We start from the raw sequence: 16,086 nt of genomic DNA on the forward strand, positions 1-16,086 counted from the left end.
ATAATTGATTAGTTCACCTTTTGTCTTGAGCCAAATAATCATCCAGTCAGATATGAAAGGCAAACAGCAAGATAGAAAAAGCAACTATAGCTTCAGTCAACATGTACATAAATTCATATATTTTAGTAAAAAAAAATACACTGTGATTTTTTCAATTTTTACTCATCCAGATAACAATCAATATGAAATTTGGACTATATCTTTCTAACATTTACCTAACAGAACGGATGATCTCACCGTCTATAACTGGCTGCTACTATAAAAGTAGCAGCGGATAAAAGTTGTCGTTTTTGCTCCAGTTCTTGGCAACATCCCCATATATTTCCTCACAGATTTCCCCAAATAGCTGGTTCAGCGAATACAGTTAACCCCCAAATTATTTATACCATTTAGGTTTGAATTAGTTGTTTGATTTTAACGGTAAATGTCCTGCACTTATATAGTGCTTTGGTCACGTCAAAGGACCTGACAAAAGCGGTTTACACTACATTCAGTCAATCACCCATTCACTCACACACTGATGGTGGAAAGCTACATAGTAGCTACAGCTGCCCTGGGGCTCACTGACAGAAGCAAGGCTGCTGTACACTGGTGCTACCAGGCCCTCTGACCACTATCAGTAGGCAATGCAGGTGAGGTGTCTTGCCCAAGGACACAGCAACACTGAACACTTGAGCATGAAATGATAACCTTCCAATTGCGGTGTAAACTCCTTCATCTGATGCCACTGTCGGCCATGTTTCTAATTGCTACTGACTGAACATAATACAGATGTTATGCATTGGCCTCAGAAGAGCCTGAAATAGCTTGAATCTCATAGAAAATGAGTCGGCTTAGCTAAAGATAAGGGTGTTGATAAAGTGTCAGCCTAGATCCTCACATTATCGTAAGCAGCTTAATGGTGTTAATGAAATCAAAACCTCATGTAGTGCATTAACAAACAGTGAAACACCCAAAGAAATGAGAAATCACCACTGACTATAGCTCCAGAAAAAAAACCCTTTAACATAATTCTCCCTCCACTAAACTCTATGTTTGGCTTAGTACAGTTACAGAAGTACCATTCCCAATCTATATCAAATGCAGCCTCGCCAGATGGAGAATCGGGATTTGTCTTTCCAGAAACGTCTAGATTCCTGTTGGTGCCGTTCTTTACGCTGTATCTGACGCTTTGCATTATTCTTGGTGAGGTATGGGGACCAATTCCATGGAACTCTCTTCTTGAGCTAATTCTAAGGACATGTAAAGTTGGAAGGTCTGTAGCAGTGCTGCCTGCATCTGCTGCCTGTGCTCAATTAGTCTTTGCTACAAATTTGTGGCCGAGTTGTGGGTTCTAGTTTCTTACAATACTAGTGTGAGTTGATGGTGCAATATCTAAGAGAGAGGACATTTCACACCTGACATCACAGCCCCACACTGGAGTTCAGAAATGTTCAGATGGCGACCAATACCTTCACAGATTTTGTAGAAAAAGTGCATGCCTAGGTGTTTGGTTTATAATATATCATATATACTGGTCATAATGTACATTAATTTTCTCCTGTTGTCCAATAAAGGTCTCATTCATGCATGTTTTCAGAGCTTTATCAACAGAAATTAGGATTTTAATTGAAAAAAAATCATTTACTGTAATGTTTTAACCATCCTATTACCATAACATCAGCTTAGACAGTGCCAGCATAGGTATTTGTTTTTAGACAAACCATTGAAAACTCCCAAAAACAGAGTTTAAATTGACTTTGAACCATAACATCAAGATAAAATCATGTACTTCATATAAAATATTTTACATTAAAACTACCATATATTCATTTTAACTAAATCCCTGATTCTAAGAACATTAACTTACGAAGTCTTCAAAGACATTTGCAGTTACTTATGGAAGGTCAGAGCTTTTTTTTTCTATTTTCTCTGTTGATTTGAACATATATTACATTTTTATGTCTTTACTGTTGTTGTTCAGAAACAAACCAATATTTAAACTGAGTAGCAAAAGAACAAAAGTATGAAGAGCTTTTTTAGTTATAACATGAAGACCTTTAGAATCAAGTTTAAAATGAATCAGACACTTGATCTATATCGGAAGAAATGCTGTGGGTCGTTCTCTATAAAGCAGCCTGGTGTAAATCTTTTTTCACCCTGAAACAGAACACTATTAACCCTTTATGGCGCAAGTTACCATTTGATCACTTACATACCCCTTAGAAATGGAGTCCCTCAGACATTCATCAGTTAGGTCTAGAATCACACCATTTATATCCAGACATTCAGCAAAGAAAATGCTACATAGATCCACACATCATTTATGCATTTTCCCAATTATATGAGCCCTTGGGTGACATGTTACCTACCATAAATGAAGTTGAAAAAGTAAACAAGTTAAGTAAAAAGAGGTAAACGGCTAAACCGGTGATATAAAATAAATTGAATTCAATTAAGCGAAAAAGTAAAAAAGCTAACTGAAAAGTTACAAAATATGTTAAAAAGTTGAAAAAGTTAAAATGTAAAAAATGTCTCAGCATGAATGATCTAAGGTTATGTTTTAAAAAAACAAAATGAGTTTCTTTCCTTCTGTATTTTTATTTTTTTCAACATATTAGGGAAAGTGGTTGTTTTTGCTATGACTTTGACCTTGATGTTTGCCACCAAAATAGACATATTTTTTAAATGTTAAAAAAGTAGTAAGGTCTTATCCCATCCTCCGATAATACTCTTAGCTTAAAAGATTGCATTCAAAGTATTTAACTGAGTACCCTATAAAGGATTAAAGAACATCCAACTCCTATCAGTTTTTCTTAACCTATATGTTTGTCGTTTAGTTCAAGTTTACTCAAAGTTGCTGAAAATGTGAGATCATTGACAGCAATGGTTACCTCCATGCTTGATTTCAGTTTGTGGTTCTCTCCCTGAAATCCTGTGGCAGTTTTTGATTCTCACCTCCCAAGAAATTCCACTTTTTTATGTCTTTTTACTGCAATGAATGTTGTACAAAAGAACTTTGGAATTATTTAGATATCTCTTTAGAAAGATGAAACCTATATTTATGCTGTTCTTGCTTAGCATTGGTATTTACATAGGTTTTCATAGGCCCTAATGCCATCTTCTGCTTGATCTTTCTCTCTCTCTCTTAAGCTGAATTGTAAACTTGTTTTGAGTCCTTAATCTGCTCTCAGGTCCTTTTGGTAGATCAGACATTTCCTCTGAAGCCTTAAGAATGACTTTTCTTCATATGATATGAAAAACTTTGCTCCTGATAAGTTGTTTAATTTCAGATATGAATATGATGTGCCAGTTTTCGAGGTCTTTTAGCCTTTCTGTTGTGATAAATATTCAAATTTCTTCATCTATTGACTGGGACCTATCAATTCAACTTAAAAATAATGAACAAAAATGTATGATACCAAAGGGAAATGGATTTAAAAAGACTTGGGGAAGAGAGGTGATGATAAAACCAAAGAAGTGATTTGACTCCTGAGACTGTCATACTTTCACTACCAGGTTTGTCTGGAAAGCTTTTTTCCCCCTTAATGAATCAAACGATCTAAAATCTACTTCTGTAATTACTCTTGTAAGTAAAATTGTTTGTTTCAGTGAATCCCTCACATTTACTGACCCTGCTATTAAGGGAATTACACATCACCATTAGGGTTGTTTTGTTTCTGGCCTTAAAACCAACATCTTAAAAAAGTCAGTAAACCCCATAAATTTGCACAAAAAGTGTAATTTTTTTTACTTTGATTCAATGTTAAGGAGTCAGTCAACACACAACGATTGATGTCTAAATCTCTGGCAACGGTAGTAGTTATTACATTGGCAATGAAATTGGCTGTTTTGCCACTCAGTTGTCATATGACCCTTTAACGTAACAGGTCATATGACAACTCCAGTGTCTTTATTGTTATTATTCTTACTTGATTCATTCCAGCAACTGGACGCATGTTATACTTATGTTGAGTGTAACCATGTAAAGCAATGCAACAGACACACTTCTAGCATTGCTGTTTTTAATTCAACCTTAAACAGGATATTTAAAAATCATCATTCTCTTGTACCTATCGCCTCTGTCTGGTTCTGACCTGGTTGAGGTGCTACACTTGCGCTATCCTCCCTGAGCTCTAGAGCAAGGCACGGCCCAGCTTGGGTGCTCAATCTGCATGGCTTCATGCTCTCACTCCATCCTAACTCGCACTGTAAAATGGAGATCCGCTATGTTGAGGCAAAACCAACAAGCAGCAAATGGAGGCTCCTCCAATTCACCGATGCGGTGAAGTTACAGAAGAGGGGTATATCAGCCGCAATGCAAATCAAGGGACATCATCCAAATGTGGCAAAAAAAGTGTCGGGAATGGCATTCGGTGTAAACGCACTATTACATTATCTCATCACTGGAAGCATTGTGCCTCACTTAAAAACGGCAACCTGGTTAGAAGTACTACAACAGTCAAGCATGGTGATGGGAGTGTCAAGGCTTTGGGCGTGGATGTCATTTTGGAGGGAGAGATGGGGGGACATGTCCCCTGCATTTTTTCAAAGGTCCGTTCTTGTTCACAACACGTTTTACTGTCCAAAAACAATGTTACCCTACAGTACACAAACATTCTTCATGCATTAGGACCAAGTGGAAAACCGCAGCTCAAGATGAAGCCCGCTTCCCTGAGTTTAGACCGCCCACAACCTCCTGATTGGCCTACCACTTTGTGAGATTGGCTGTCACCGCTGTCACTGCTGAGAATCTCACTTTACGAACATCTGATGCGCCACTGAATCGGGTCTGTGATTGGTTGGTCAAACAGGCGGAAGTTAGTTATATTAAAAAAATATAACTATCTTATATTTAGTTATATTATAAGTTAGTTATAATATAACTATAATATTACTATAAATTATAATATTCCCCCGGGAAACTGGGCCAAAAGGAGGTTTACAATACAACAGTCCAAAACAAGATGATGGATGCCCTGTCAAAGAAATCATGTCTATCAATCAAAGGATTGAAGATTTCCATCGCTCACCAGCTCTGTGATGTTGTCACGGGGATGGAGGGGAACCTATGGAGATCTTGTGAACTCCATGGCTATGAGAGTTAAAGCACTGCTTGAAAATAATGCTGGCCTTTGGCGAAATTTGAATTATGGATCTACTTTCCTTTTGTTGCCATGTGTTAAGACATTAGTGTGCTTTAGGGTATTTTAAGGGGAGGGCAAATTAACAATTAATGCAAGCTGCATTGGGACTTTGTTACATTGAATTGTCAGAATTGTTAAATGAAAAGATATTTACAGAAATCCGAAAGGTGTACTCACTTTTGTGAGACACCGTACATGTCTGACAATGAGTTCAAAGCTCTCCCCTGCCTTACTTTATCTTTCCCTGTGGTTTTCATTAGTCGGTGATAATTTATACTTGACTTGTATTGTTGCTTTATGCATTTCACTTCCCTCCAAAGCTGTGCCACTCATTTTCAGCCTCTGCAATTTTCTTCTCCAGTAGCAGAAAGGAGCAGAAGAAAAGCAAAAGAAAGATGACAAAGACAACACAGGACTCCTCTCTTTCCCCTGCCCTGGTTATTGTACAAAACAGGCGAGCAATAATTATTTTTTTTTTTTTTTCATTGGTTTACTCCTAAAAGCCCATTTTGATGTCGGGACTGAAAAGAAAGCAATAAAGAAACCTTTTCAGAGGAGCTGAATGAGAGAAAGAAGAAGAATTGAATCCCTTTTGGACATTGCGACCGGAGAGGCCTTTTTATTTTCTTTGCTCCGGTAATCAAATGGAGCTGAAATGAAAATGGAGTTTTCTATGAAAATAGGGGCCTTTGTTGGCTTTGGAAGGCTGGTAATTCATAAACAATAAGCCAGCTCCTTTTGTTTGGGTTATAATATATTCCTGCTGTTCTGAAAGAGGTCCCTCACTGCACACACAGGAATCGCACACATTGAAGCCAGGGTAAAAGCCAAAGTGAGGCAGCAGGGGAAGAGAGAAAGAAGGAGGATAAAAGGAGGAGGAGAGGCTGACTTTCAATGTATCTTCCTCACTGAGAGACGGCAGGATGCTCAACTCCTCACCTCACCTGCTCTGCTTTGCAACTTTTTTGTCTCCTTGCAGTCGGATTTTTCATTTCTGCAGGTGAAATGCATAAATTTTTTTTTCGGATTGGATTATGTCTTTTTTTCTTCTTGCTAGGTGAGTTAAAGGAAATTAATAATAAACGGGATGCATTTGGTTGATATTTTGGTTGCAACATCTGATTCTCTATCGAGGCAAACTACATTTATAAAAGAAACATTTGTCCTATGAAAACACTGGAAATAAAAAAGAAAGTATGCTACACTTCAGTTGCCTCGGAAGTATATATATTTTTTTCCTGCATGTTCCCACCATCAAGCAACAAATGAAACTTCAAACCTCAACGCCTGCAACTGGAAATCCTCGCTGTGAAAGTTTCTGAAAACTTTCCTCTTTTGGAAGATGCTAGGCGAAAAGGTACAGTAGCACTTTGAGATGACTCTTATTTTATCTTAAAAATTGTTTGACTGAAAAAAAAAGTGAATCTAATCCACAAAAATATTTGTGAATGTAATCCTAAGTAAGGTGAATATGCATGTCTAAATTATATATATACAGCCTTGCTTAGGATTTTGAATTAGATCTATTTTATCTATTATAGATTTTATCTGTGTGTATATTAAACATATAACCAATGCAAGAATATATGAAAAAATCTAAATAGAAACAGTAGGAAAATTAAGAATGTGCAAAAATTGTAGAAACATTTTTTTATAATTAAAAACAACAAAAATAATGAAGAATAACACCAGGAATTAATCAAAGTTGGTGAAAAACCTTTAAAATCATTTTAATCCTACAAAAAAATAGATAACCAAAAATATAAAAATGTAAAATATGTATACAAGAATTTTTTTAAACCATTTGGATTATAAATAATGATTCAAAAATACAGAAGTGATCTAAATTACAGCTAAAAAAACCTGAAAAGCTTAATTTTAAATGCAAATTATCGTGCATCTTGTGGTTACAGCAGGATTTGGACTTTTTATCATAAAACTATTAGTGATTAAAACTCATCCTGTCTTTTTAAAACAGCTATTGCTGAATGAATGATTGTTGCAGAGTCAAACTGCATTGATTTGTTGGAGATAAAATGTAATGGATGTGTGAATAGTAATGGGAAATGTGGCAAGATAAATTTTGCATAAATGTTGTTAATAAAATCCATTTGGCTCTTTAAGCCAAAGCCTTGTGACTTACAGTACAGAGCAGGGAGCAAAAACTGATGAGCTCATTAAACACATGTAGAACAGTAAATGTATAACCTTATATTTTAAATCTTTTAACCAGGTGAGCCTGTCATTTAGTGCATGCCAGGCCTGCTTTTTGTTTCTGCTCTGACCTTATTGTTCTTTAAGTACTCCAAATTTGCTTTAAAAGTGAGTATTAACGGCGATGTAATAAACTCGGCAGGTACAACATACTCTTTATCTTAGATAATGTCTTTCTAGGCTTCTATGCATAGCTGGCAGTTCCTCAGTAAGGAGCTTTAAGGCTGCCCTAAAAGTCACTAAATTATGTCATTGCCTTTATTGTTCACCAGCTATGCTCTTATTTTTCTAAAGCACACTGCAGGCGAGAGAAGTAAGGCAGTTGGAGTGGCTATAAAGTAGAAAAACAGAAGACATTTATTATATAGACTTTTTTTTTCTTTTTAGCTTTTTAGGATACAAACAAGTTAAATTAAGACATTGTTTTATTTTTTTTACAATCTACATCAATAACCAAAATGATGAGGAAATGTATAACTGTGATACTACTGCTGAATACTGTGATGAGGACAGTTAACTATGATGTCATTTTCCGGGTTCTTTTTTTCTGTTCTCTTGTGGCCCCAGCATCATTTGTTACATTTAAACATGTATACCACATGGACCACTTTTGTTCTTAAGCCATTTCCTAAGACAAATAATCCATGTTGCAACACATTTTTTCAGGGGAGTTGTTTATTCTTTCGTACTTACTTATGATGGCTCTGAAGCTCGTCATCCGAAACGATGCTGGCCGACTGAACGTGACGTTAGCTTTGCGAACGTTTGTGATGCTGCAGCATAAGTTTCACTGAGAGGGTTTTTTAACTTGATTACTTCCAGTAGTCCAGAGTCAGTTTTCCGGGTGTTTAAGAAATGGCGAATAAAAAGGTTCGGAATCTAATATGTATATTTACAAAAAGCATTTAACTGTATTATTTCTTTTTAACCTGTAAAAATCTTTACAATTAAATGATTACTTAAAATTGACATGTTGCAGTCCCAGTCCTAATATTTTGTTAAACTCTGAGGTATGCTGTGCCTCAAAGAGGCTCTCAATTTTTGTCCCGTAACATTTAGAGACTAAGAGACAATTTTTTCTCACTCCAGCCCTTTAAGTGTTAGTAATATGATTAATACGGGTTTGTTCCCACAAAAAACGAAAGAGAAACTAGCACATCTATTAGGTAGAAGTAAGCACTTTTCCAAACAAAGGTTACAGTAAAGATCTGTGGGAATGGACTCTGGACAAACAAGGTTTCAAGATAATAAAAAAACTGACACCCTGGAGTGAAACCACCATATTTATTCACTGGATTCCCTAAGAAAAGAGAAGCTCCCGTCTACCATGCTGCTACTCTCCACTCAGAGTCAGAGACATGCAGTAAAAATCCTACATGTGTAGAATTTGGCTTCAAAAACAGGCAGTTTGCTGGCTGTGGGAAGTCAGTGGATGTACTAACCAAGAAAATCAACATGTATGCCAATGTATTCTATAGTATAGTATCTAGCGTAACATTAGTCTGGTTATCTCGCACCAACTCGAAGATATTGGCTAAATTTGCCATTGACGTGTCTAACGTAAGAAAATAGAAAGTAGAGTAAATAGAAATTAATTCACTGTGAAATGTCAACGTAGTAATTCATTAACAAGCGGATGACGCTGTCGTTTTTGTAGTGTTTTTTGTATTGAAAAAGTCATGTGCTGAAATACATATTCCATGTCATATTGACGGAAAAAAGCAACTCAATCATTTTAGTACTACAGTATTATTATGCTACATTAACACATTTTTTATTGTGATGGATTAGTATAATGTGTTATATTACATGATTTAGAGACTTCATTTATTTCATGATGACTATGCAATGTGATGTGCCTATTTTATTTAAAGTAATCTTCTTATGCTATGAAACAGCAAATCTTTGTCAAAGCGATGAATTAATCTTTATTTGAAAAGTCTTAGGTCCCCCTGAATATGTAAACATATTGTTTACATTGCGACCAGTCTAACAAGGGAGTACCAATATGGCGGCTGGTGGCTTCACTTCAATCCCGTACTACCAACAGGCTATCAGCAATCCAGTGAATAAATAGAGAGCAGTAACAGAAACATGTACATGCTTGTGGTCAATGTAGGGGAAAATCAAAATAAAATAAAAATACGCCCAACATGAAAATTTTTTTCATTTACAAATAGAAACCTTGCCACTTTTTAATGTATTGCATATATGGCATTTTTGGCTTTCCATACAGGCTCCAGCTAGCCTATCCGATTTATAGACTTCTGCTTGTGTGGCATGTTTCGATTTGAGCACAAAATGTTATAAACAGTTGAGGCTGTACGGATAATTTTTTTATTTATTCATCTACAACCCAGCACCTGCCTGATCCTATATTCACAGCCATGGATGCGTCTGGTACAGTAGCAGCCATATAAATTGGTCCTTCCCAGTCAAACGCCCGCCGAATGACAGCCCACTTCCCATCAACTCCCAGCAACATCCCCTCCAACTTCCAGCTACTGGAGTGACCCCCTCTTGCGTATTTTTTTACTCTGACTCCACCCTTTCACTGAATTACAGTATCTGACCAGGAGATGACGCTTCTCTTTAGATCTTAGACCCAGCTGACTCACCTTAGTTGTACGGGCCATCCGGTCTCTGTACACGCAGGGCAGAAATTTTGCCTCTATTCCTGGCATAAACTCTAGGTTTTGCACATGACATGGTTCTTCTGGCTACCTTCTACTGTTAGGAAATATTTTTAATTAAGGATTATGTGTGAGTCTGTTAAACCTTAATCATCCCTGCCTGTTACGAGTCAAAACTGTTTTCCCAAGTAGATGGATATCTCCTTATTTACAAACATGTATGATGTAATGATGTGATGATGTGGCATGCTGGAGTTGTATAAAACTGTGTTTTTCAATCCTGGTCCTCAAGGCACACTGCCCTGCATGTTTTAGATGTTTCCCAGCTTTCACACACCTGTTATCAATTTATAGCAGATTATCAGGCTTTGCTGAACTGCAATCATCTGAATCAGGTTTTCTGAACCTCAGAAATATCCAAAACATGCAGAGCAGGGTGCCTTGAGAACCAGGATGGAAAAACCCTGGTCTGTCTGAGAGATGTTCCTCCCTCAAGAAGTGGAGTTCAACTATCTTGTGACACCGTCCACAAGTGAAGGGCAGGATGGAGCAGGAGATTGATAGATGGATCGGGGTGGCTACTGCTATAATGCAGAAGCTGCAACGGTCTGTTGTGGTAAAAAACAGAGGGAAAGCTGAATGAGAAGGAAAAAGCTGTCGATTTACCAGTCGGTCTACGTATCTAACCTCACCCAGGTCATGAACCCTGGATCATTGCTGAAAGAACGAGACCCTGGATACATGCCTCTGAAATTAGCCTTCTCTGCCTGGGGGCTGGGCCCTCCCTTGTATGGGGCCACCGTGTCGTCGGATGCAGGAGTTTTCCTTACAGCTACGACTTTCAATGTGGTGTCATGGGGCAAGTCACTTGACCTGCATTGATGGTGTTCAAAGGGCCTGTGGTGACGGTGTACGGCAGCCTCACCCCAATGCAGCTGTAGCTACAATGTAGCTTGCCACCATCAGTGTGTGAGTGTAAGCGTGAAGTCAAGTCTCCTGACTTAAAAAAGTGCTATATATGTACAGACCGTTTACCATTTGTAGGGTGAGGACCTTGGTTATGTGGGACAGGCTCTGAGTAAAGCTGCCTTCTCCACATCAAGAGGAGCCAGCTGGCATGGCTCAGACATCTTTTTCAGCTGTCCCCTGAAGGCCTTCCTCTGGTGGTGTTTCAGGCATGCCCTAATGGATATGACCCAGTCCTGGATAAAGGGCAAGAAACCAGTACTCTTATTCGTACAAGCATTGAAAATGGACATAGCATTCATGCAGAGGACAAATGTGCCATTCAGCAGTTTGCGCAGTGACTAAATTTGTTTGATACCTTTGTCTGTGGACTTTTCTTGTTCTTTTTTGACACTTCCATCCAATGACGTTGTATTGATTGCTCTCTACTTAAATGCTTGTCCCATATGTCTCGGTGTTGCCTTGTAATAATTAGGAATTTTGTCCATTGACTGCAGAAGATACAATTGAGCTCCCTACAATCCTGTATGATTTAAAACATAGATGAACAGTGAGGACAGTTATTTGATGAGACAACAATATCCTTAAGAGAATTAGATACTGTAATGAAAGAATGGGATATATCAGAGAGTCCGATGAGAGCCTGAAGTGCTACAGTTGTTTTAGGTTGGTACTGGTTGAGTTCTGCGTATGACGCCAGGATCCAATATTCTTAAAATGCCTGGACTATAGAGTAGGGTTGAGAGACAGTTGCTTTTCATTCTAGAGAAAACAATAAAAGCCTTGATAAATTCCCTTGTTTTTATGAGATTTTGTTATGGTTTGATAAACAGTTGGTTACAATACCAGCAATGACATTGGTCGGTGGGAGCATCAAGGTCCAGGATTACTCTCTTTTAATATTTTTTATTAGAGTTTAAAACATTTTTATCTGGCCAGAATTTAAATCTAACAGAACATCAATGTGTTGATCTGGAGATGTCTTTGGACAAGAGGTGTCGAATGTTAGATGTTGAATGCAGATAGGCACCTATCCAAAAAGAGTAAAAACTTAAAATGGAACCAAAAGAGGCTTTACCATTTAGTTCAAAGATATGTATACATGAACCACATTATTGCAGCTTTATAAAGGTTTATCTGAAAGAAGTACAATATTTCAAAGAAATATAAGATTTTTTGTCGATCATGACAGAAAGTCAAACTCACAGATTTACTAATTAAAAAGACAACATTTCAAGCCCTGATTTATTGTTATGTGGATGATTATGACTGACAGACAATAAACGCCTCATTCTGTTTTAGAAACTTGGAATATGACATGTAAACGTTTATGTGATTAAAGCATTGAATTGGTGGGAAAAAGCTAACCAGCAGCTTATAAACTGAAAACACCTGTTAAGGTTTCTTGAGGCTCTAAATGGTTTCTCATTCTTGCTCAGTAGAAGATGTAATTGTTGGCTGGACAGATGTCCTAAACAGTTATTGACTTCTTCTGCAAAGAGGGTCAGCCATAAAAGCTCACCGCTAAAGAAACGATTCACTCTATGAATAGGCATTCATATATAAGCTGAGTGGAAGGAAAAAGTGTGTTAAAAAAAAATCCACCAATAACAGAGGTAACTGTCGCCTTTAGAGGCGGGGTTTTAAAAGTCAGGCTTTGTGGTGTCAGTATCCTGCATCTTTATGTACTTCAGCACATCTGATTGCTATTGATGGCTGTGTTCAGTGTTTTTTAAACTGCACTCATGTGAATAAGGTGGATTATGGAAGAAAACCTTTTAAAATATGTAGCCCTCGAGGACAGACTTTGACCATCACCTCTTTAGAGGATTGTAAACTAAAATACATCTAAAATTAGGGAGAAAAAATCAGTGGACTCCTTAGAGGCTGTCAAGAGCCACTAGGGCATCAACAAATCACATCAGCTCCAAGTCCACTTTTAAGACGAAAGTAACGTTGGTGAATTCCACGTTGTTCAAATTCCAAGGTGAAGTTTCCTGTCTGTGATGAAAAGGGATCAGCTGGTGTTGGTCCACTGTGTTTTCTGAAGTCAAGATGCTGTTTTCCTTTTTATCACACATCCACACACTGCTCCAGGTACCAAAAACAGCCATGCAGATGACATGAAGGCTAATATGAAAGCAGCCTGGTCTTCTAATGCTCATGGCCTCCATACCACACTGATTGAAGCAGTACTTCAATCCAAAGGGAACCTAAACTAAGAACATGCTACATTTGAAAAAGTAACTATTTAAAGTTATAAGCTGCTCAAATACTGAGTAATTGGTTTTTGATGCAAAATCTCAATACATTTGGATGACTTACCTGTTATTGGAATTTTTACTATCCACTGAGTTTGAAAGTGAAATATTGAGTGATAAATGTTAATTAAAACGACAAGATATCTGGAAACATTGTCTACAATTTTTTTGTATATCGTGGGCTCAGGCTGCCGACTAGTGCACAAGGGTGAGACGATGGGAGCTGTTGCATTAGGTACGAGCTACTTGTAACAGACGTATATAAAGTATTCTTTACTAACATTTGCAGTTGACAGGAGTATTGTAAATTCTTCAAAAAGCATAAAATATGGAAGATACTTCCGATACTTCCATTTTCTGAGAGCTATCATTGGTTTTGCATGACTTTCTACTAATTGGTGTTAATCATCTCATTAAACACACTTTCCCCTTTACTAAAGAATTATACCAAACCATTATGGAAAGTCACTTCTAAATAGTTGTAGCTGTATTCCCTGTTATATTGTAACTATTGTAAAAATAATGAGTTATTAATTACTGAAAAATATAATGCAGTTATTCCCGTTTGCTAATCAAAAGAGTTTTACTGTCTCATGATAAAAACAGGATTTAGGTTAATCTTTTTTGCAGTATTTAGCTTAGTGTGATAAATTAATCAAAAGCAGATGCACCTGAGTCTGTTTTTTGGTAAAATTCCCAATAGATGTGGTTCTGTTTACTGTGAAAACTGGGAGATTTCTGACACAGGAATAATTTCTGTCATACTTAACCAGGTTTGCATTATTCTTAAACTGTGTTTGTGGTCAGGCACATGAAACATTTTATTTTTTTCCTTTTAGTGTTGATCTGCCAAGGTGTTCATCCATATTAATTAAAGAGCAGAAACTTAATGTCATCTTTATAATTTCCCATCCAATTTGATTAAAACTGAGTTACTCCTCTATCATAGAGCTATGACATCATAGCTGTTTTTGATCATGCTTCTTATTTAAATTGACTGAAACAGATGAATAAATCGTTTAGTGTGTATTCACAGTTTTTTTTTTTTTTTTTTACTTTGATTTATATTTCTTCCACAAAATCAATGCAATAATATGCATGCAGTGATTTTCTTTGTGTCAGTAATTGATAAAAACAGATTGCCAGGAGTTTATAACAGACTGTTTGGGATCTGACTGAGGCTGTAAAACCACTATATGGCCACTAGATGGCAGTGTGGTGTAAAGGATAGATTTATTGCTCGTGCCATCACATTGTTTTTCAGGTTGTGCAGATTTGATATGTACATGTATTCATTTCATCTCTTCTAATCACCCTTTATTGACCTCTGGGTTATTACCTACTTTATGTTGGTGCTGAACACTTAAAGCTTCACAGTCATAAACTTGGTGGTAGAGGCCTCCAGTGCTCAGATGGTTGTTGATAAACATGCACCTAATTAATCCAGAGTAAATTTAATGAAACCTAGATGTGTTGCATCTAACCCCTAATTTTCGTGCAAATCTTTTAATCAGTATATGAAAATGCCCTATATGGCTTGTTGAATGTGATAGAGAAAGTGATACAGACCACTCAAGGGGCTTTTTGTTAAAGCCCCTATGACTCATAAAGAGCAAGACTACGTTGCCATTTTTTTTAGCATTTAAACAGGAATTATGTGTATGTAAGTCATATTGATGTATAAACAAATCAGTCTCAGAGCTTATAAAAAATTCCTTTACTACATTAATCAATCGTTATTATAGAATTACACTTGTATTTTTCTCATTAGGATTCATTCAAAGTATTAAAACCTCAGGGATTAAAAAAAGGAACATGAGCTGGAATCCCATGTTTACATTTATAATCGATATATTAAACTTTTCCTTTTTTCTGTCAGTTTTGATAATTTAAATTATTTGTATTTACTTAAATGCTTGAGTGGCACTTTCTTGTATTTTTTCTCTGGCTTTCTACAATGCAGAGGTTTACATCTAAAAAAGAGAAAGTTATTTTCCCTAATTAAAGTATTTTTACCTTGGGGATTAGTTAAAAAATAAACACTTTCACCTTTGAAAATGGTTAAAAAAAACACTATTTTACTTGTTTATGCATGGGATTCAAGACTCAGAAATTGCAACCTCAATAACTCTATAATGTATTTACCAGAAACAACAAATTCTGTCAATTTAACAACCCAAAAAGTGCAAAAACTTGTGAGGCTGCTCCTCTGTGTTTTTATGAAAAGGAAAAACCCAGCAGAGGGAGCCTGGAATCCACTTTTCAAAGCTGCCAAACTGGTGACATGTTTTCCTTTGGATGTATCGACTTTTAAATGTGTTCATTGACATCCATCTATCATCAAAGTTGCATTTACACTGGCTTTTTTTGGGTATAAGTCCAAAATATTCTTGTTATAGCTATTGAATACGGTTCTATAGCAAAAAAAAAAAAAAAAAAAAAAAGAGGGAAGCTTGGCCTAATATTGTCAGAATATGTTGTAAGTACCGTTTAAATTTAAGTTAAAAGAAATACCAGTACAAAAAAATCAAAACATTTGAGTGAATATTTAATAATTGTGCAGTTTTAGATAATTTCTGACAAAAACTCAAAACATAAGGAAACCCTGTAACATGCTTTTATAGGCTTCTATTTGCAGCAGATCTATTTTTCTTTTAAATATCAATGAAGGTCGATTGCTGTTTTGCTTTATACTCAGCTAAAAATTTGAATATATTTTAATTGTATTTCTGTAAAAATTAATACACAGATGACATCAGGTCAACTTGACATAAATAAATAACAGTAGATCAGAGCATGTTCAAAGAATCTCTGATTAGAAAAGAAATAGAAGGACAAGAACCATCCTGTCTTTGTGCCGTTTCCTCAGCCGAGCCATTATTGCCA

General features: G+C 36.5%; 1 long non-coding RNA gene across 2 annotated transcripts in view; it reads left to right on the forward strand.

The window, feature by feature from the left end:
• The window catches only part of LOC119771272, a 94,119-nt gene that overhangs the window by 9,069 nt on the left and 68,964 nt on the right, over nt 1-16,086 (forward strand). Inside the window, exons 1-2 of one of the 2 annotated variants that reach the window (XR_005280209.1) lie at nt 5,934-6,183; nt 6,386-6,483. The exons of the other annotated variant lie outside the window; for it this stretch is intronic. This is a non-coding gene — a long non-coding RNA (uncharacterized LOC119771272). Of the gene's footprint in view, nt 1-5,933; nt 6,184-6,385; nt 6,484-16,086 lie in introns of those variants that run through there. 2 annotated transcript variants of the gene reach the window in all.

The sequence above is a fragment of the Cyprinodon tularosa genome, unplaced genomic scaffold (assembly GCF_016077235.1).
Source record: "Cyprinodon tularosa strain WSP-4 unplaced genomic scaffold, ASM1607723v1 ctg1, whole genome shotgun sequence".
In the NCBI taxonomy this organism is placed as follows: Eukaryota; Metazoa; Chordata; class Actinopteri; order Cyprinodontiformes; family Cyprinodontidae; genus Cyprinodon; species Cyprinodon tularosa.